Genomic DNA, 22,725 nt, shown 5'->3' on the forward strand with positions numbered 1-22,725 from the left:
AGGCGATGGAGCTCTGCATTTCCAACTGAGGTACCAGGTTCATCTCAATGGGAGTGGTTGGGCAGTGGGCGTAGCCCAAGGAGGGCAAACCAAGGCAGGGTGGCATGTTGCCTCACCTGGGAAGTGCAAGGGACCAGAATACTCCCCGACCTACCCAAGGGAGGCCATCAAGGACTTTTCCAGACATTCAGCACTCTGGTTCAGATACTGCACTTTTCCCACTGTCTTTACAGCCCCCAGACCAGGATATTCTCACCGGTGCTGCACAGGTTTTCAGCACAAAACTGGGCAGCCATTTTAGCCAGTGCCTGGAACACCTGCAAGATAGAACCGCCTATTCCCCTGGAAAAAAGAGGGCTGAAGGCAGGCAGCCAAGTGATGCAGCTTGGCAGGTCCCACACCCATAAAGACCAGCAAGCCAAAACCCACTGGCTTGAGATTTTTGCAGCCAGCACAGAAGTTTTGAGCTCAAAGTTTGATCACAAGAAACTTTACACAGCAGATGGGTGGAGCTGGCAGCAGCTCAGCAAGCCCTCTACAGGAAGACTGTGACTAGACTCTCTCCTTCCTGAGCAGGACATCTCTGAAAAAATGGCAGCAGCCCATCAGGGACTTATAAATAAAGACCCACCTAGGCCGGGCGCGGTGGCTCAAGCCTGTAATCCCAGCACTTCGGGAGGCCGAGGCGGGTGGATCACGAGGTCGAGAGATCGAGACCATCCTGGTCAACATTGTGAAACCCCGTCTCTACTATAAATACGAAAAATTAGCTGGGCATGGTGGTGCGTGCCTGTAATCCCAGCTACTCAGGAGGCTGAGGCAGAGAATTGCCTGAACCCAGGAGGCGGAGGTTGCGGTGAGCCGAGATCGCGCCATTGCACTCCAGCCTGGGTAACAAGAGCGAAACTCCGTCTCAAAAAAAAAAAAAAAAAAAAAAAAAACCCACCTTCCCAGGACAGAGCACCTGGGAAACGGGGTGGTTGTGAGTTCCAGTTCAGCAGACTTAAACATCCCTGCCCAGTAGGTCTGAAGGGAGCAGTGGAGCTCCCAGAACAGCACTTGAGCTCTGATAAGGGACAGACTGCCTCCTCAAGTGGCTCCTTGACCCCCGTTTATCCTAAGAGACACATCATACAGGAGAGCTCTGGCTGACATCTGGCAGGTACCCTTTTGGGATGAAGCTACCAAAAGAAGGAACAGGCAGCAATCGCTGCTGTTCTGCAGCCTCCGCAGGTGAGTCCCAGGCAAGCAGCGTCTGGAGTGGACCTGCAGCAAAGAGGCCTGACTGTGAGAAGGAAAAATAAAAACAGAAGGATATAGCTTCAACATCAACAGAAAGGACATCCACTCAGAGACACCAACAGGAAGTCACCAAATGCAAGACCAAAGGTAAATAAATCCATGAAGATGGGAAGAAACCAGCACAAAAATGCTGAATTCACCAAAAACCAGAATGCCTCTTTTCTTCCAAGGGATCACAACCCCTCACCAGCAAGGGAACAAAACTGGATGGAGAATGAATCTGATGAATTGACAGAAGTAGGCTTCAGAAAGTGGGTAATAACAAACTCTGAGCTAAAGCAGCATGTTCTAACCCAATGCAAAGAAACTTAGAACCTTGAAAAACTATTAGACAAAGTACTAACTAGAATAACCAGCTTAGAGAAGAACATAAACAACTTGATGGAGCTGAAAAACCCAGCACAAGAACTTCACAAAGCATACACAAGTTTCAGTAGCTGAATCAACCAAGCAGAAGAAAGGATATCAGAGATTGAAGATCAACTCAATGAAATAAAAAGGCAAGATTAGAGGAAAAAAAAAGACTAAAAATAAATGAGCAAAGCCTCCAAGAAATATGGGATTATGTGAAAAGATCAAATTACATTTGATCGATATACCTGAATGTGACTGGAAGAATGAATCCAAGTTGGAAAACACTCTTCAGGATATTATCCAAGAGAAATTTCCCAACCTAGCAGGACAGGCCAAAATTCACGTTCAGGAAATACAGTGAACACCACAAAGATAGTCCTCAGGAAGAACAACCCCAAGGCACATAATCGTCAGATGCACCAGGGTGGAACTGAAGAAAAAATGCTAAGGGCACCCAGAAAGAAAGGTCAGGTTACCCACAAAAGGAAGACTATCAGATTCACAGCACATCTCTCAGCTGAAACCCTAAAAGCCAGAAGAGAGTGGGAGCCAGTATTCAACATCATTAAAGAAAAGAACATTCAACTCCGAATTTCATATCCAGCCAAACTAAGCTTCGTAAGTGAAGGAGAAATAAAATCTTTTATGGACAAACAAATGCTGAACAATTTCATCACCACTAGGCCTGCCTTACCAGAACTCCTAAAGGAAGCACTACACATGGAAAGGAACCCTCAGTACCAGCCATTGCAAAAACATATCAAATGGTAAAGACCATCTACACAATGAAGAAACTATTCAACTAACAGGCAAAACCACCTGCTAGTATCAAAATGGCAGGATCAAACTCACACATAACAATATTAACCTTAAAGGTAAGTGGGATAAATGCCCCAGTCAAAAGACAGAGACTGGCAAATTGAATAAAGAGTCAAGACCCATTGGTGTGCTGTATTCAGGAGACCCATCTCATGTGCAAAGACACACATAGACTTAAAGGGTTGGAGGAAGATTTACCAAGCAAATGGAGAGCAAAAAAAAGCAGAAGTTGCAATCTTAGTATCTGATAAAACAGAATTTAAAGGAGCAAACATCAGAAGAGACAAAGAAGGGCATTGCATAATGGTAAACAGATCAATGCAGCAAGAAGAGCTACCTATCCTAAATATATATGCACCCAATACAGAAGCACCCAGATACATAAAGCAAGTGCTTAATGACCTACAAAGAGACTTAGAGTCCCACATAATAATAGTGGGAAATTTTAACACCCCACGGTCAATATTAGATCATTAAGACAAAAAAATTAACAAGGATATCCTGGACTTGAACTCAGATCTGGAACAAGCAGACCTAATAGACATCTACAGAACTTTCCACCTCAAATCCACAGAATATACATTCTTCTCAGCACCACATGGCACTTACACTAAAACTGACCACATAATTGGAAGTAAATCACTCCTCTGCAACTGCAGAAGAACAGAAATCATAACAACGAGTGCAATCAAATTAGAATTCAAGATTAAGAAACTCACTCAATACCACACAACTACATGGGAACTGAAAAACACGCTCCTGAATGACTGCTGGATAAATAATAAAATGAAGGCAGAAATAAAGATGTTTTTTGAATCCAGTAAGAATGGACATACAACGTACTAGATTCTCTGAGACAAATTTAAAGCAGTGTCTAGAGGGAAATTTATAACAATAAATGCCCACATGAGACTTGAGGAAAAATGTAAAAGTGGCACCCTAACATCAAAATTAAAAGAACAAGAGGAGGAAGATCAAACATATTCAAAAGCAAATAGAAGACAAGAAATAACCAAGATCAGAGCAGAACTGAAGGAGGTAGAGACACAAAAACGACCCTTCAAAAAATCAGTGAACCCAGGAGCTGGTTTTTTGAACAGATCAACAAAATAGATAGACCAGTAGCCAGACTATTAAAAAAGAAAGAAGACAATTGAATAGATGCAATAAAAAATCATAAAGGGGATATCACCACCTATTCCACAGAAATACAAACTGCCAGCAGAGATTACAAACACCTCTATGCACATAAACCAGTAAATCCAGAAGAAATGGATAAATTTCTGGACACTTATACCCTCCCAAGACTAAACCAGGAAGAAGTTGAATCCCTGAATAGACCAATAACAAGGTCTGAAATAGAGGCAGCAATTAATAGCCTGCCAACCGAAAAAAGTACAGGACCAGACGGGTTCACAGCTGAATTCTACCAGATGTACAAAGAGGAGCAGGTACTACTCCATCTGAAACAATTCCAAACAGTACAAAAAGAGGGAATCCTCCCTAACCCATTTTATGAGACCAACATTATCCTGATACCAAAACCTGACAGACACACAACTAGAAAAGAAAATTTCAGGCCAATATTCATGATGAACGTTGATGCCAAAATCTTTTTTTTTTTTTTTTGAGACGGAGTTTCACTCTTGTTACCGAGGCTGGAGTGCAATGGTGCAATCTCGGCTCACCGCAACCTCTGCCTCCTGGGTTCAGGCAATTCTCCTGCCTCAGCCTCCTGAGTAGCTGGGATTACAGGCATGTGCCACCATGCCCAGCTAATTTTTTGTATTTTTAGTAGAGACGGGGTTTCACCATGTTGACCAGGATAGTCTCGATCTCATGACCTCGTGATCCACCTGCCTTGGCCTCTGGAGACCAGAGATGCTGGAGAGGATGTGGAGAAATAAGAACAATTTACACTGTTGGTGAGAGTGTAAATTAGTTCAACCATTGTGTAAGACAGTGTGGCAATTCCTCAAGGATCAAGAAATAGAAATTCCATTTGACCCAGCAATCCCATTATTGGGTATATACTCAAAGGGTTGTAAATTGTTCTATTACAAAGCCACATGCACACGTATGTTTATTGCAGCACTGTTTATGATAGCAAAGACTTGGAACCAACCCAAATGCCCATCAGTGATAGACTGGGTAAAGAAAATGTGGCACATATACACCATGGAATACTATGTAGCCATCAAAAACGAGTTCATGTCCTTTGCAGGAACATGGATGAAACTAAAAACCATCATTCTCAGCAAACTGACACAAGAACACAAAACCAAACACAGCATGTTCTCACTCATAGGCTGATGTGGAACAATGAGAACACATGGATACAGGGTGGGGAACATCACAAACTGGGGCCTCCTGGCTCGTGGGAGAGCTAGAGGAGGGATAGCAGAGGGTGGGGCATTGGGGAAGGATAACATTAGGAGAAATGCCTAATTTAGATGGATGGACGCATAGATAGAGAAATGGAACAATTTAGATGGATGGTTACATAGATAGAGAAATGCCTAATTTAGATGGATGGATGCATCCATCCATCTAAATTAGGCATTTCTCTATCTATGTAACCAAATTAGATATTGTGTATATACCAAACGTGTATATCTATGTAACCAAATTAGATATACACATGCCTAATTTAGATATAAATTAGGCATGTGAATATCTATGTAACAATCCTGCATGATCTGCACATGTGCCCCTGAACTTAGTGTATAATAAAAAAAGAAATCTAATCAAAATGATTACTAGGTCTTCAATAAACAATATGCTCATAAAAAAAGATATATGGAAGCCATTAACCAATCAAAATACAATTACATGTCATCATTGTTGCCTTTCCTGTTCCTCACATGATTTTTTCAAATATAATGCCTTACTAGTTCACTAAAAATTTGTATCAAATATAAACACCTGCACTCAGTATAACTGAAACTTCATGACAATAGGTGGTTAACAAAATAAAAAGGGTGCTGGGTGCGTTGGCTCACATCTGTAATCCCAGCACTTTGGGAGGCCGAGGCATGAGGATTATGAAGTCAGGAGTTCAAGACAGGCCTGACAAACATGGTGAAACCCCATCTCTGCTGAAAAGACAAAAATTTGGCTATGTGCTAGCACACGCCTGTAATTCCAGCTACTCAGGAGGCTGAGGCAGCAGAATCTCTTGAACCTGGGAGGCCAAGATTGCAGTGAGCCAAGGTAGCACCACTGCACTCCAACCTGGGCAACAGAGTGAGACTCTGTTTCAATAATAGTAATAAATAATAAAAAGGAAAAGAGTGTGGAAGAAATATTTAGTGTAATGTAATGTTTTAAAATTTTTTTTAAGTTTATATATACTGAATTGCACACAAAATATTTAAAGGTGAAATAACTTGAGATTTGGGAGAAGCTTTGAAACGTTCTAAAGAACCTGTTTCCCCAACCTAACAAAAAAGTGGGAGTTGGTAGATAAAACGTATAAACCCAGATTTGGGTAATGATTGAAGCTAGCTAATAAATACCTGGGGACTCAAGTAGAATCTCTACTGCTTGTGTGTGCTTGAAATTTTCATACTAAATTGTGATTAAAAATAATAAAGATTAAATATAGGCTCCTGAATATTATCTATTGTATATTTTCACATTTTCAACAATTATTTATAGAGCAACAACTTAATAAATACTTACAAAATCTATGAATTCTTATGTGCATATTTCTGTTTATACTGACATAGCTTCTTAAAGAAAGTAGTTTAACTTAAATGTTGAAAGATTTATACTACAACCATAAAGCCTTTAACAAGATGCTTCTTTTTAGATTAATTTATTGTGAATAACAATGAGGCATTCTCTCTAACAAGAAACAATTGAATTACAAAAGGATTTACTTTTAGTTCTATATTCTGCAAAGACATTGTACTGAGAAGGTCAATTATGTTTTGTAGAGAGGAGGAGTTTAAATAGCAAAAGTAGCAGCAATTACTCCCTTTTCACCATAACTTGATTTAAACAAGTCATAAGCTTAGGTTGAGAATAACTGTGAAGAAATGATGTCCCTATATCCAAGGCCCTGTATTTGACAGTCCTGTAAAAAAAGAATTTGTTTGATATACAGAAATTTTAAGTCAGATAAAACATTCTGATTCATTAACCAAAAGAGAACATGATAGAATCAAAAATATTTCATATGCAAATAGGCAAATACTTCTGTGGCTTCAATTCTTTCTTCAATTTCTCTTCAGGTAACTATTCCATAAATAAAATTTCATATTTATCTCACTTGATTTTTGAATCAGAAAATCTATTAGGAAAAGTAATCCAAATGCGTTATTTCGAAATTGTGTTTAGTCCCTTTAGATTGTCATGTTTACACCAACCACTGACATTGCAAGAACACTTGATGACATTTTACCCCAGGGTGGAGAGCCAGTTATATAGTAGTCATGCTACTTTGAATTTAATTTTACAAACAAATAACAGAAAGGACAGCAGGTGTTTTTGTCTAATAACCATTGGCTATGATTAGAGATACTACAAAACTATGAAAATTAATGTTGACATACCACTTTGAAAGCTAATTTTCTTGCGTGACATGCCATAGCATATCGAAAATATGTGTATTCCCACTTGCCAGAATAACGCATTATTTGTTAGAGCCATTAGTTCTAAAAGCAGATGTTGTCTACTTTAGTCAATTTTCAGCTATAAATAGTAGCTTTTAACAACATTTGTGAAAGGCAGATACTGTCAATTAGTATTTTTCAGTAAGTACATGACATTTATTTTGAGGAGAAATTTAAGGCTGCCAGAATCTATCATAGCATAGGATGATCTGGATATAAAATACCAAGTATAGACAATATTGTATGCAACTTTAGGAAACAAATCCATTTTCCCTCTGATTTTACACAAGAGTTGATGAATGTGACTATCCTTAGCGACATGGAACAAAAATGGGAATAGAGAGCATGAATTAGCAAAGCTGAGATGAATAACCTAACTTTCCCAATGACTGTCAACTTTTTGAGGTAATCCATTTGCTTTCTTTCTCAAAGAAACATATACACTTTGAATTTCATTTTCTTATTAATGTAAAAAGCCAGATAGAAAGATACATAGATCTTGTTTAGGAAATCAATTTCATTCACCCTAGTCTATATATAATCATACAGTACAGCTGCAATAAGAGATTGTGTCGCCTCCGGCTTCCACAGTTATTGCTGGCTGACTACTCATGGACTCTTTTCTTATCTGTCCAAAGCAAATACAGTTTCAGAACTTCTCCCTTTCTCTGTCTCCATATCACTGAGCTTGGGGAGGTGGAGAGGTGAGGTCTTCCTGTTTTTATTGTTGTAATTATTTTAGCCTAATTTATGTTACTAATAGCATGTACAAGCATAGAAGTTCCTTTTCCACATTTTTTTAAAGATACCGTAGAAAACCTGAGACCTATAAATATTTGTCAATTTGTAGGTGAGAAAGATTTTCAAGGATTGACACCTTGATTTATTCTTCTCATTTGCTGTATTCTAAAATTTTCATCTAAAATAAAATAAATGTCTATTCTAAATATCATAGTGGTTGAGAAAATGAAGTGGAGTGGATTTTTGGGAAGTAAAGTGTAGTATTGGGAGCAGAAAGGAAAATTAGGTCATAATTTTCAAGATGTTTCTACTTTGCTGAGAACTGTTTTTACTATACCTAAGAAAATAAATTGTATATAAACAAGTTGAACAGAGTGCTTATTTGTATCTACTAGTATGCCTATTATAATTTTTCTAAATTCATTCATTCTTTGTTTACCTTAATTTATTGGGTGCATAGTGACTATGATTATGAATAAGTGAGATAAAAATTTCTGCCATCATTGGACATAAAATTCTAATTACCAGATACATTTAAAAACAGAAAAATGAAAAATAAATGCAATAAGAAAATAAAGCAGAGAAGGGTGACAGAGAGGGCTACAGTGGCCAGATATTTTATATAAGATACCTACGAGAATCCTCACTGAGAAAATACTATTAACAGTTTAAAGATCTGAAAGTGATTAAGGAAGATATTGTAGAGATATATGAGCAGTGGGGGTCCAGAAATAGAAAACAGCAAATGTAAATGCTCAGATAGAGAAGCAAATGTGTAGTATTCAAAATAGTGAAGAGACCAGTGAAGCTGGAGTAGAGTGAGAAAATGGGAAAGAAATCCCCGTGAGCTTAGAGAGTAGTGGGAGGCACAATTATATAGTTAAGTGCTACTTTCCACTTGTGTACTAAATGAGGTGATTGAAGGACTGTGATTTGAAGTGATATAATCCTACTTAGGTTTAAAATAATTACAGTGTATTTATAAGAAACCAGTAAAAGTACAAATACACACACACACAGAGTGTGGCAAACTTATCTCTAAAATATTTGAAGAGAACGGAAGATTACCGTTTTCCCTTGGATAGCACTGCTAAGCTCTGATTAACAGACTTTTATAGTTATTATAATCTAATTTATAGGTACTGATTTTTTTAGGGGTTGTATTAGGCCATTATTGCATTGCTATAAATTCCTGAGACTGGGTAAAATATAAAGAAAAGAAGTTTAATTGGCTTACAGTTCTACAGGATTTACAAGAAACATGGTCCTTGCATCTGCTCAACGTCTAGGGAGTCCTCAGGAAGCTCACAATCATGGTGGAAGACAGAGCAGGAGAAGGCACTCCACATTGTGAAAGCAGCCACAAGAGAGGAATGTGTGGGAGGAGATGCCATACACTTCTCAAAGACCAGATTCCATGACAACTCACTCCATTTGTGAGAACTCCGCCCCTGTGATGCAATTGCCTTCCACTAGGCCCCACCCCTAACATTGGGGACAACATTTCAACTCACTCCATACAGGAGAACTCCGCCCTATGATCCAATCACCTTCCACCAGGCCCCAGTCTAAGACTGGGGACAACATTTCAACAGCAGATTTGGTTGGGTGCAAATATCCAAACTATATCACGGGTATAATGAAGTATTTTTAGTAAAGAAGCATGGGATTCCTGAGGCTTCAGGTAGAACGTAGACTCTTGAGGCTAGAAAGAAATTTAAAGATAATCTAGTAAAACCTAGTTGGTGTTACTAGTGAGAAAATGGATTCCCAAAGAAGGTGATATATCCTCAAATCACACGGCTCTGAAGTTTCCAAACCATGGATTGGACAGGTCCCATTTCATATCTCAAATCCAGCCATTGTTCTCTCATGTTTGCAATATAATAGAAATGTGTACCCTGGTTTCAGTTTTGCCACTAATTGATGGAGGATTGGAATAGCTTACTATTGCTATTTAAGTTTTCTCATTTATAAACAAGAGTAAGTTCTACTTAATTCTGACTTGTTTTGATCCGACTGTGTTTTTCAGTAATTCCAGATACCTGGAAATGGCTTAATGTATAGGAACTTACTTAATGTCTCCTTAAAGGAGACATGTACTGTTTGTTTAACTAATTAGCATAATTCTGTGAAAGATGTGGATTATGTTCTTCTTTTTCTATATATATTTTAAATGGATTGATTTTCAGAAATCGGACTGACAAGTTGTTTCAGAATTTTATGTTCCACAATCTCAACCCTCTCTAAATAAAGATAATAAACTGAAAGTGACATTTCCCAAGTGTCCAATGATGGTTAGGAAGAAGGAGGAGGAGCAACAGAAGAAGGTAGGAAGAGGAAGAATGAGGAGGAGTAGGAGAATAATTAATCAATCTATTTAATCAATTATTAAGGATGATGAGTGGGAGAATAATTAATTGACTCAATTATTGCTTTTTTATTATCTCGAAATATTTAATTGTCAATATTTGTACAGATTCAAGGTGTACACCATAGTTTGATATGTGTATACACTGTGTAGTATTACCAGTTACCACAATCTAATTAATTAAAACATCCTTCACCATCCATACTATACATTTGATCCCCACAGTTTATTTTATAGCTGAAAGTTTGTGCCATTCAACAATGCTTTTGTGAAGAAAAAGTACTACATCATTTTCTTTTAACATGAAGCACTGTGCTTTGAATACTAATTGAATGTAGGATTGATTTAATCCTGGGTTCTTTCCTGGGGAATGTTATGTTTCAGTACAGTTCTCACCAAAACAACTTACGGCATTGATATATGTGACAGGTTTCTTCTAATTTAGAGGACTAGGAAAATGTTGAGCTTCAGATCATTTATTGGAGTGATATATGTGGGAATAAACTAAAATGAGGAATAAAATATTTCTTACAAGAATCCAAATACCATTAAGAAGACACTAAAGAGAGACATTTGATTCTCTAGAAAAGGAAAAAGTATGCATTAGATTAAAAATTCAGTATGTAATTTTAAATTTACGAATTGTTTTTTGACAATCCAAGACCACAATGGATTTTTCTAAGCTTTTCGGTGCAAAAACAAAAAAGCATTATGAAAGATATAGGATATGCTACTTGCCTCCTGTAGTGCCATGGTCAAAGAATTCATAATATGGTAATGCATAGAAATATTCCATGATTTTAAACTCATTTCAGTTAATATTCTATTATTATCTGACATTAGAATGTATCCTCATAAATCAAGCAAATAGCATATACTCTCAACAGGAATTTGACATTGTTGCAGGAACAGTGGGATATGGATTGCTGAGGCTCAAAATATACTTACTTTTTAAAAGCCTTTTTTTACATGTCTCTTATCTTCAACACACACTAAAAAGCTTTCAGGTGTATCCAGTCATGCTTGAAACCTCCACATTCCTTCCCATGTTGTTACTACTTTTTTGATGATTGTACAAAGTTCTATGTTTTCATTCTGTTTGTGAAATAAAATCACCTATCCATTTAGTTAATCAGCTCAACTTTATCTTTCAGATTTTCAGTCTTTATATATATTTATTCCACACAAGTTCAAAAAATTTGCCCTGCTTGGTTTTCATTTTAGAGTTGGTAAAAACAACTTAGTTTTTGAGGTATTTCCCTCTAAACACTTTTTTGAGATTTAGTATGTGAATCCATTCAATTTGCTCCACCCTGAAACACTCTTCCAATCCTCCAATCTCCGTTCACAGAAGGTTCTTAATTTTTCTTTTTAATATAGAAAGAAATTTCTGTCATTGGTCCCTCAACTTGATTTGAGGGCCAATTATCCATTATTTACTCTCTCCCTGTCAAGTTTTCTTGTGTTTGGGGTCTTGAAATGGCAAGATGGCTCCTACAGCTTGATACCCTCTGTCCATTTTCAGGGTGAGTAGCAGTAAGCAGTAGAGTAAGCCATGGCTACTGACTTCTTTAAGGAATAAGAAGCAAGCCAAGACTTTCCCACGTTAGATTTCTGTTTGTTTCAGAACTGTGTAATATAGCTACCTCTAATTCTAAGGGAAACTGGAAAAATTGTTTTATTTTGGCACATTGTGTTGAACAAAATCAAGGTTCTGTTAGCAGGAATAATGGACCTGTGAATATTGGATAGGCAACCAATGGCAAATAAGGCACCTATTCTTAAATTACATATCACATTGCTGTTGATTCACTCTGCCCCTCACACAGTCAGATACTGTAACCCTTCAATATATATAAAGATGATCTCCTAATTAAAACAGAATGGAACTATTTTGAATAAACTATTTAAATGGAAAGGTGATTACCATAAAGTCCAAAGTAATTCCCTTCTTTTGTCCCAATTAAAGTTTTAATAAAACAGTGTACTCATTCATGACAGTTTCTTAACAGGTTTTTCTTGTGCCAGAAGAATCATGGATTGTGATTCAAAGTGTTTCCATAATCATAATTTAACTTCCACAATCAAGGGCTACTTGGCTTTATTCCTGTGTCCATTCAGTTTTCATAATGGCTTTTTCATGGAATACAGATGTAACCTAAAACTCTATTCCTAATGGCTGCAAACATCCACTGTGGGGAGCTGATACTTTCTTAGCTTAGGCAGCCTCGATAGAAGATCCGAGCTATCCTGATCCAAGTCACTTCAGAATTCCGTTTATACTGCAGGATTCCCAAAGTCACCTCGCTTTAACAAACTCTATGAAATAATGTATTTTAGTAGATTGTACTTGGCTAAACTGTAGAGAAACTATAAAAATATGATGATGATATTAAGATGCCAGTATGAATTACATCTTACTTTGTGTTGCTTCATCCAGAAAAAGCATAGCAGCTCACATTTTTTTCCAAAGCATATCTGGACTGCCTAAAATCTCTCTAGGTGAGAGTTCAGACAACTCTCACTAAGCGGGGTGTGAGATTATAATTATCTAGAAAAATATCTTTTCTCCCTTTTTTTTTTTTTCACTTTATATGCCTTTCTTGGGCCATAACATGATAACAGAGTGGATGAGAGCATGCGCTCTGGCTCATCTTCATATACAGACTGTCCTGTAACTTAGGAGGTATACTGTGTACCTTACTTTCCCCACCCACAACTGGAGACGATTATACCATTCACTGCATGTATTTGTTGCAAGGACTACGCAAGCATTAATATATGAAAAATATGTCATAGCCCATCATGTACATGACTTCTCTTTATTGTGTTAGTCCGGGTTCTCAAGAGAGACAGAGACAATGATAGATAGATACAGATATACATACACACATATGAGATGGGATTTATTAAAGGAATGGATTCACATGATTATGGGAACTGAGAAGTCCCACAGTTGATCACCTGTAAGCTGAAGAACTGAAGAAGCCGTCATGTGGCTCAGTCCAAATCTGAAAGCACCTGAACCAAAGAAGCGAATAGTGTAACTCTCAGTCTGAGACTGATGGCCTGAGAACCTGAAAGACTATTGGTGCAAGTCTTGGAGTCCAAAGGCTGGAGAACCTGAAATTCTGATATCCAAGGGCAGGAGAAAAAAAAAAAAAAAAGGATATCCCAGCTCCAGAAGAGAGTGTATATGAGTTTGCCTTTCCTCTGATGTTTTGATCCATTCAGGTCCACACTGGACTAGAAGGTGTCTCCTGACTTTGAGTGAGAGCACATCTTATTCATTCCAATGATTCAAATGTTAATCTCTTCTGAAACCAGTCCACACAGGCATACTCGAGATGATGCTTTTCTAGCTATCTGGATATCCCCTAATCCAGTCAAGTTGACACCAAAACTTAGTGATCACATTGTATAACTGTGATTATTACTTTATGGTGTACATGAGGAATGTGGCAATAGTTTGATGGCTCTGGATACTAGAGAGATTGTGAATCAGACCTCTAGTATGTATATATTGAGGATCTGATAAACTATGTCCAGAACGACTTTTTTTAATCCTTGGCTTGAAAATTATATATGATTTTATAAGGTCAAACTATTTTTGTTCAGATAGGTATTTTATCTACATATCATATGTAAATATGTGAAACAAATTATGTAACCTTTCATATCATGGTTTTATCAATTATTTACATATGATATGGCTTTTTCCATTTATCCTCCACAGGATCATTTTAATATCAAAAGACAATATATGATAAAAATAATACATGAATACAAAAATAAAATTAAGTTAACCTTGAAAACAAAAAAGCCAGTAATGTCTTATATTCAAATGATTTCAAAGTGGATTTACTGTTCAAAAATTACTTTAAGGCTGAACTAGAAACACTAAGAAAAAAACTTAAGGATTTTCTCCCTGCTAACTGAACAGATGAAGCTCTTCAAGTAAGTTTTTAATATTCCTGCCAGCTGATAAAAGGCTCTTATTTGTGTTGTTGTGGTTCACCCACAAGTAAGAGAGAACACTGTATTTTGAATACCCATTTGATTTGTGTTGTTGCTGATATCATCAAAAGAGACTCTTTTTTCCCAATCACATGATATTTTGGTTAGTGTGAAGCCTTTTCACTGAGGTGAAGGAAATGTTCTGCATTGTGTAAGTTTGTCTGAAAAACCAAACTAAAGATTTGTTTTCTCTGTAGATGTGAGAAAGTAATTTAATTCATCATTTTTTGTAGTCTCATCTGGAAAATAATGTGGCCCAAGATGGTTAGGCATACTAGATTGCTTCTGTCTTTAGAAGAGTCATCTGATACATACTGATTTTGTTTTCTACAAACATAATATTAAATTGTTAGAAAAAGTTATGATATAATACCTATGTAGCTATGTAGTCTTCTTCCTGAAGAACAAAATCATGTGAAAAAGAACCACATAGGACGACATTTTCCTGTTTCTATTAGTATTTTAAATGAGCCAACTTTTAAAATTACGAAATGTCATTCTTTAAGCCATTGTACAAATTTTATAGCAGCACACACACACACACACACACACACACATATGCATACACACAATTTGTTTATTCTCATAAAAGGTAACATTTGTAAGGGCCATATTATTTCCTGGTGATTTTGTTGGATCACTGTTAATGCTGTTATGATTCTGAGTTCAGAATTTTATTCTAAGCACCAAAAAATGTTAATAGAAAGCTCTTGCATTGTGAGTTTTACTTGGGTGACATTTTTGATAAATTAAGTTTACCTATGCAGGACTCCTAGAAGGTGATATTACCTTGGTGTTTTTTTGTTTCATTTTGTTTTTTAATGGCCCGGTTTCTGACAACTATTGAGCTTCAGTATCTCCATCTACATTAGCATTTTAAAGATGATCAGTTTTGAAATTACATTTTAGTTGATCAAAATCCTAAACAATAATACAGATTCTAGAATGTCATATTGTTATTTGGTGACATAGCTGTCCCATGACTTACAATACCAGAAATTAGATTATGATTTTCCAGCTTATAAATTCATTAAAAAATTTCAGTGCCATAGTTATTTGATTTTCTCCAGTGAGAGAGTTTTTAAGAGTTTTCATTGTTACATTTTCTCATCAGCATAAATCCACATCAATTTTGATCTAGCAATTTTGTTTGGAGGGGTTGGGAGGAAAAGCACTTTGTTAGTATCTAGGAATTCTAATGTAACAACATACATTTTCTTCTTTCTTCAGAGATTATATTTCAATTATGAAAACTAACATAGATAAACACAGATACTATCAGGAATGGTATATTTTAGTGGAAATCACAAGGTAAGAATCTATTATACAACACTATATTGCTATAGAGGGCTTAATTACAAATACAGTAATATAGATGATAGTTAATACAGTGGTTCAAAAAAGTAAGTCATTGTAAGTTAGATTGTTAAGGAAGATCATTTAGGGTAGGAAAAAATTAATTTAAGTCTTGAACTAGCTAAGCAGAGGAAAAAAAGACATTCAATTCTATATAATAAAATTCCATATTGTTAAAACTGTACATGGCATACTTAGAAGGGTAACAAGACAGATTTGTAAGGGAAGAAAATATTTCATTGAGTAATTACAGCTAGAGGTTGTCAGAATGTAAAGGTTTCAACGTTAGGCAGAAGAATTTATATTTTTTATATGAAAGATACTGAGGTATCATGCAATCAGAAATTGATAGGTTTAAGTTAATTAGCTTGGCAATACAAACCTAATACAATTATTATTTTTAAACCTACATTCAGGCTTTTCAGAAGCCAAGTTCTTGCTTTAAATAAGACACAAAGGAATGGCCTAATATTCAGCATTGCGGATAACAATGATTGTAAAAAGAAACAAAATAGTGAGTCCAAAGAAAATTGGTTTGGAGGGATGCTAAACTGTACCACTTTTGGAAGCACACTGAAATTTCATCAGATTATTTAAATGATACAATTTCATTTGTTTTCAGGTTTTCAATGTTCAACAAAAAATTATTGATTTGTATTTAAACTGATGGAAAATTGGACGTGAAACATATTTTAAAGAAAAACAGATATTATGAAAACAAGTCTAGTTTTTAAAATGTCTACCACTCACTGGGCAGTAAGAAAACAATATTAAATATACGTTTTTAAAAATCTTTTACAACGAGGAACATTTCTAGTTTAGGTCTGAATTTGCTTTTCTAGCTTCCTCTCTAGCTTAATTAATGTATTTATTCATATCAAATTTACATTCAGTTTGAAATATTAGAGGGTCACAGGTAAACAGATCTATGAAGGATGAAATAAAATTACCTTTTAAAAATCATATTATACTTTTGAAAAGCTTAAAATTTATTGTTTAGATTTTCAAATTTGAATTCATAATGCAGAGATTTTAAGAGCAAGAGGTTTTGAAGGTTGTAATGCAAAGATTTAAGCATAAACAGTATAAACTGATTTAGGAATTTTATGAAAATAAAATTGTGAAATAAACATATATTTATATATATGTATGTAATTGTTTCTCTCTCTGTGTGTGTGTGTGTGTGTGTGTGTGTGTGTAATTGTTTTCTCTCACAGGTTACAAGTCATGTATGCGATTTGATAATAATGACCTGTTGAAATGAGTATTATGGGGGGTGAATACCAGTCGTTATAAGATCTTGGGAGAGACCTGATTGCTCATATTTGTAAAATAATTGCATGTGTCAGTATTCCTCAATCACACTAACCACTTAACAGCCTGAACTTGCATATAATGCTTTATAAACATTTTTTTTTTTTTTTTTTTTTTTTTGAGATGGAGTTTCGCTCTTGTTACCCAGGCTGGAGTGCAATGGCACGATCTCTGCTCACCGCAACCTCCACCTCCTGGGTTCAGGCAATTCTCCTGCCTCAGCCTCCTGAGTAGCTGGGATTACAGGCACGTGCCACCATGCCCAGCTAATGTTTTATATTTTTAGTAGAGACGGGGTTTCACCATGTTGACCAGGATGGTCTCGATCTCTTGACCTCGTGATCCACCCGCCTCGGCCTCCCAAAGTGGTGGGATTACAGGCTTGAGCCACCGCGCCTGGCTGCTTTTTAAACATTTTTATCTTAATATATAATGTGATTTAGTGAGAACCATATTCAACAGTAATTTTTGACAGAAAATAGCACGTGTATGCTAATTTTTAAAATGTATTTTTTGCAATTTTTTTTACTTCCAGAAGAGTAATTGTGTTTATCTTTGTGTGTCTCATATTTCTCACTTTGAATGTTGATGTGTTTCTTTTTATCTTTTGTTATAACTGGAAGAGAGACTTATCTATTGATTTTTTGAACTATATTATCAAATGCAGCATCAATGTGGACAGAAAATTTCTATAGCTCTCTGAAAAGTAAGCAGATTTTTCTGTGTACACCACTTAACCAGATGAAGTCATAAATTATTTGGATTGTATCTTTTCATGTTGTTAAGAAGCTGTGATCCTGGAGAAATACAAACCAGGGATATACTTTTAGCTCTGGCACTTACTAGCTGCTTGATCTTGGACAAGTTTAGTTAGTTAAAGTTTTTACAACTCATGTGCTTATCTGTAAGTTAGGATAATAAGCATTCTTATATCAGGGAGTAGTGAGAGTTGTGACAATAAAATAAACGTGTAATACTATTGTGCCCATGAGAAAAGCTCAATGAATGTTAACATCAGCTAATATTATCTTTAAAATTTAACCTACATCTTCAACTGCTTCACCCACTTACTCATTGCCTTCTTTCAAGCCAAAATTATTAGTAGATAATTGAATTTAGGTTAATAAATTAATGTGTGTGTGTGGTGTGTGTGTGTGTGTGTGTGTACTTCCTTTAGAGACTCAAAAGTTGAGGGATCTTTGAAAGTGACATTTCTTTTTCTCAGAGTGTAAAATTATTTTCAACAATGAGACTGTCGAGTGTCAGGAGTGTCAACATGAGCCCTAGGCAACACTGCCAAAACTGAGATGGCCAGAGCAGCAGTTGAGAGAGACAGAGTGACAGAATTTTATTTGGTTTTATCTGTCTGTGACTGAGCTAGTAATCAGCTTATGCTTGCTTATATGACTGTGGGTGCCTAATTCCAAATTTATATTTAAAGTATTCATGTCTGAGAATAACACATCTATGAAGGCTGAAATAAAATGGCCTAACCAAAAAATAAGCTAATCTTTAACTTGAAAAAGATTCTGAAATTATATTGTTTAGGTTTTAAAGTTTGGATACACACTGCAGAGATTTGGAGAGCAATAAAGGATTAGAAGGTTGGAATAAGGAACCTTTGAAATAAGATTATTACTGCTCAGAGAGGATTTAACCATGAGACGAGGTAATTGTTTTTCTATCAACATGTGTTCTAATACTTTAGTGCAAAGCATTACACATCTAAAATATATGTCCTGAATTTGAACAATATTGCTTTGTATATTTTTGAGGGTTTTAAAGCATCACAAAGAGGTCATACATACACATTTAAATACATTCTTGATCATGTTATTAAAATGGCATCTATTTTTAAAAAGATGAAACACAGGGCTACAGTGTAATGTTATGCATGAGTGCATTAATTGTTGAAGAGAAAATAAAATGTTCCATCTTCTGAAGAAACAAATGGCTACAATAAAGAAAATGCCTACAATATTTATTTAAAAGATGATGGCAGGAACAACATTCATATTAATAGGAATAAGAGTTTACACTTATTTCCTCTTTATTCTGTACACAGGCATTCTTTTAAGTGCTTTACCTGCAATTGTGCTTTAATTCTTAGAACAACCCTGTATTTATTTCCTCTTTTCCTAATGAGATAAATGAACAGAATTCAAAGTGACAGTCTGACTCCTAAGGAAATGGTCTTAAGCCAATATAGTGTATTGTCACTCAAGAACCTAAACATTACATCACAAATAAAAGTTACTGTGTCTTTGATGTTGCCCTGCTATGGCAATACATGACTGTTTTCCCTGAGGTTGTTAAGTCCTACCATCTGCCGCCACCCCCCAACCCCGCGTTATCCTGTGAAACAATACTTTCAACACATTTAAAAAAATAAAATTTAGATTTTCTCCTCTGAGTTTGTCTTCATACTAATGCTTAATAGATATGTAACTGTGTAAGTCATTAAAATTGATAAGGTTCAGTCATATTCAAATTTTAAAATGGAGTTGGTGGCTACAAACTGCTGAAAGGAGATGAAAAAAAAAAAAATACGAAGTGACTGGCCCAGACATGAGAGATGTTCACCAGACAGTTAACATTACTGGACCAGAACAGAGTGATCTATTATGGCAGGCTTTAGTGTGTGGCTTATTCTTCTTATGTGTAAAATTTCTGCTAGAGTTTACAAATTTGATTGTACATAGTTGCCACAGAGCCCCCAAATGCATGTAAATTAAAAGCCATCTGCTATTGTCCTCGTCTCTACAGAACTTTCAACTTTTCTTATCTCCTTTGAGAACTATTCCTCCACATTGACAGTGAGCTGGTATTTCGGGAACCCCTAAGAACACTTTTGGGTGCTGATTGACATACATAATGGACCTTGCTACTACTGTGTATACGTAACAGTTCTCTAGCACTGCATATTTTAACATGAGATTCCCGAAACCTACTCCTAAATATTCTCATGTCTGGGGTGGGGCTCGGGAACTCGGTTCATCAATCTTATGTAGCATTTTTATAGTTATTCTTCACATTTATTTCCATATAGAAATTGCTTCAATCATTTTATAACAACACTTTATTCAAAGTGTGTTGTTTAAGCATATTTCAAAACATTTCATTTATTACCTATTTTTTTCAATTTTGGTACTGCTTAAATGCGGTTATATAAATAAAATGCTCTGCTTTTGTTGTTCAAGTTTTCACATTAAATGTATGAAAAAAGTCACTCTTTTTTTGAACAGATGTTTTCTTGAATTCCAAATTTAGAATGTTCACTCTTTTTGGATCCTTATTGCACTCTCTTAATCAATTCACTTTTCCTCTCAACAAAAATCAAGTATCAGGAATGAGGGTGAATTTTGTTTACAGATGATATGGTCAGCGGTAGTGCTACTGAGGAAAGTGAAGAAACGTTCCAGTATAGCCTGTGAGATGGAAAGAGTCTAGAGAACAACCATGGAAACGGACTGGCAAATGATAACACTTACTGTAGTAACCTTGTCTCTTTGGTAGTCACTAAAGATGACAGAAATGCATGCAAGAACTGAGCCTAAAAACCATAAAGTACAGCCTTTGGCAAATGTGATGTAGAACTCCCTTTGAAGTGTAGTTCTCTCCACTGTGATGATTTCAGAGTCCACTGCCTAATGACAATGCTAGGCAAATTCTTAGAATGATGAGGAGGATCCCTACTAAGTTGTGTGAATGAATGGTAGCTATAGTGACTGGCATCTTCCAGTTGTTCCCAAAGTATCAAAATACTCTGTGTCATGACAACGAATACTGCAGTGCTAGTGGATGCAGGGGTGGAATCCCACTGGAGAGGTCCTCTTTGAGGCTTCATTCGGACCGCTGGCCAACCCATGCATAGACTCCAAAGTAGGTATAACATACCTAACATCTTTAATGAGAGAAGTGATCATATCTTCAGTTGATTTCATTCAAAACAGAAAAATTCTGGAGTCAAACATTTCATTAATGTTGTTTCATTATGATCATTTACCAAGTGTAAGACTCTGCGTTGGTGGGATTTATCTGTTACATCCTTACATCCTGGCAACAGATCAGCAAGTGAAATCACAGGTTAACACATCGGGACTAAGAAAGCCATACACAGTCCACAGTCATGCAGAATCATAATTTGAACAAATGTTTTCTTGAATTCCAAAGCTTCCACTCAAGGTTAAAGAGGCTAACTAACTTGTTACAGGTCACAGGGTAAAGTATGACTGTAAAGTCAAATACTCACACTCCGACTCTAGTCCTCTCTTGACATATATATAATGTGTATCCTGTGGAGAAGAGTAGATCTTAAATAAATGGAAAATATTATAGATTGAACAAAGACGACTAGAATAAACAGTTGTCTAAACATCTCAAATATGTCACATGATTTTTCAGCGATATAAACATTACTGGCTTTTTAGCTAATGATTTTTTTTCCAATTAAATTTTAAGTGAACTCTGGAAGGTATTTTTCTCCTTATAATTCTTTGCCCTAAAAGATTTTTGAGAAATTATTTTCAAACTACACACACTTCCTGAAAGATAAGGATTTCCAGTATACTTTAACTGGTTCATATCATGGTATTTATCATGTCAGTTGCTTTTTGAAAGTCTGCCTTTCTAGTTTCCTTCAGATGTTCCTCCACAGCCTATAGTTCCTTCACTATAGTGTATTTATCCCTCCCCTTTCCTTAGTTCCTCTCTGGCTTCTTTTCCCCTCCTGTTTTCCTTCTTTTATTTAGAATGTTTACTGAAGTATTAGTAAGCAGGTGTCAGGAACATTGGCACATGTTTGATAAAAGACAGTGGAAGACCTACTTGCCACCCATAGGGTCACAATCCTTAGCCCAAGTGGACCATAGATAGAGTGTCTTACCAATGTAGGTACATGAATAAATCGTGGCTTCTTTTATTTGTGTTACTATTTAAACAGAAAAAGAAACAAAGTGAAAATATACTTAATACAGACTAATTTTGAACTGTTAGGACATTTGTCTCCAAAATTCTTTAAACAATTTTTTGTTTGTTTTTTATCCATAAAGTGCTGGGATACATATGCAGAAAGTACAAGTTTGTTACATAGATATACACGTGCCACGGTGGTTCACCTACACTAAGTATTTCTCCTAATGTTATCCCTTCCTTAATCCCCAACCCCCAACAGGCTCCAGTGTGTGATGTTCCCCTCTCTGTGTCTGTGCGTTCTCATTGTTCACTACCATGCGGTGTTTGGTTTGTGTTCCTGTGTTAGGTTGCTGAGAATAGTTTCCAGCTTGATCCATGTCCCTACAAAGGACATGAAGTCATCCTTTTTTATGGCTGCATAGTATTCTGTGGTATATATGTGCCACATTTTCTTTATCCAGTTTATCAGTGATGGGCATTTGGGTTGGTTCCAAGTTTTCACTATTGTGAACAGTGTTGCAATAAATATATGTGTGCATCTGTCTTTAGAACAGAATGATTTATAATCCTTTGGGTATAAATGGGATTGCTGGGTCAGGTGATATTTCTGGTTCTATATCTGAGGAATTGCCACAATGTCTTCCACAATGGTTGAACTAATTTACACTCCCAACAACCGTGTAAAAGCATTTTTATTTCTCCATATCCTCTCTAGCATCTGTTGTTTTCCTGAATTTTTGGTGATCGCCATTCTAACTGGTGTGAGATGGTATCTCATTGTGGTTTTGATTTGCATTTCTTTAATGACCAGTGATGATGAGCTTTTTTTTCATATGTCTGTTGTATGCATGTCTTCTTTTGCGAAGTGTCTGTTTATATCCTTTACTCACTTTTTAATGGAGATGTTTGCTTTTTTCT

At 36.1% G+C, this 22,725-nt stretch overlaps 1 protein-coding gene and 1 pseudogene across 4 annotated transcripts in view; one reads left to right on the plus strand and one right to left on the minus strand.

Moving 5' to 3' along the window:
- BRINP3 (BMP/retinoic acid inducible neural specific 3) overlaps nucleotides 1–22,725 on the plus strand; it is a 375,313-nt gene that overhangs the window by 346,932 nt on the left and 5,656 nt on the right. The window lies entirely within an intron of this gene.
- On the minus strand, nucleotides 20,237–20,797 carry LOC141582292 (integral membrane protein GPR180 pseudogene; annotated as a pseudogene).

This window comes from Saimiri boliviensis, chromosome 19, assembly GCF_048565385.1.
Source record: "Saimiri boliviensis isolate mSaiBol1 chromosome 19, mSaiBol1.pri, whole genome shotgun sequence".
NCBI classification, from domain to species: Eukaryota; Metazoa; Chordata; class Mammalia; order Primates; family Cebidae; genus Saimiri; species Saimiri boliviensis.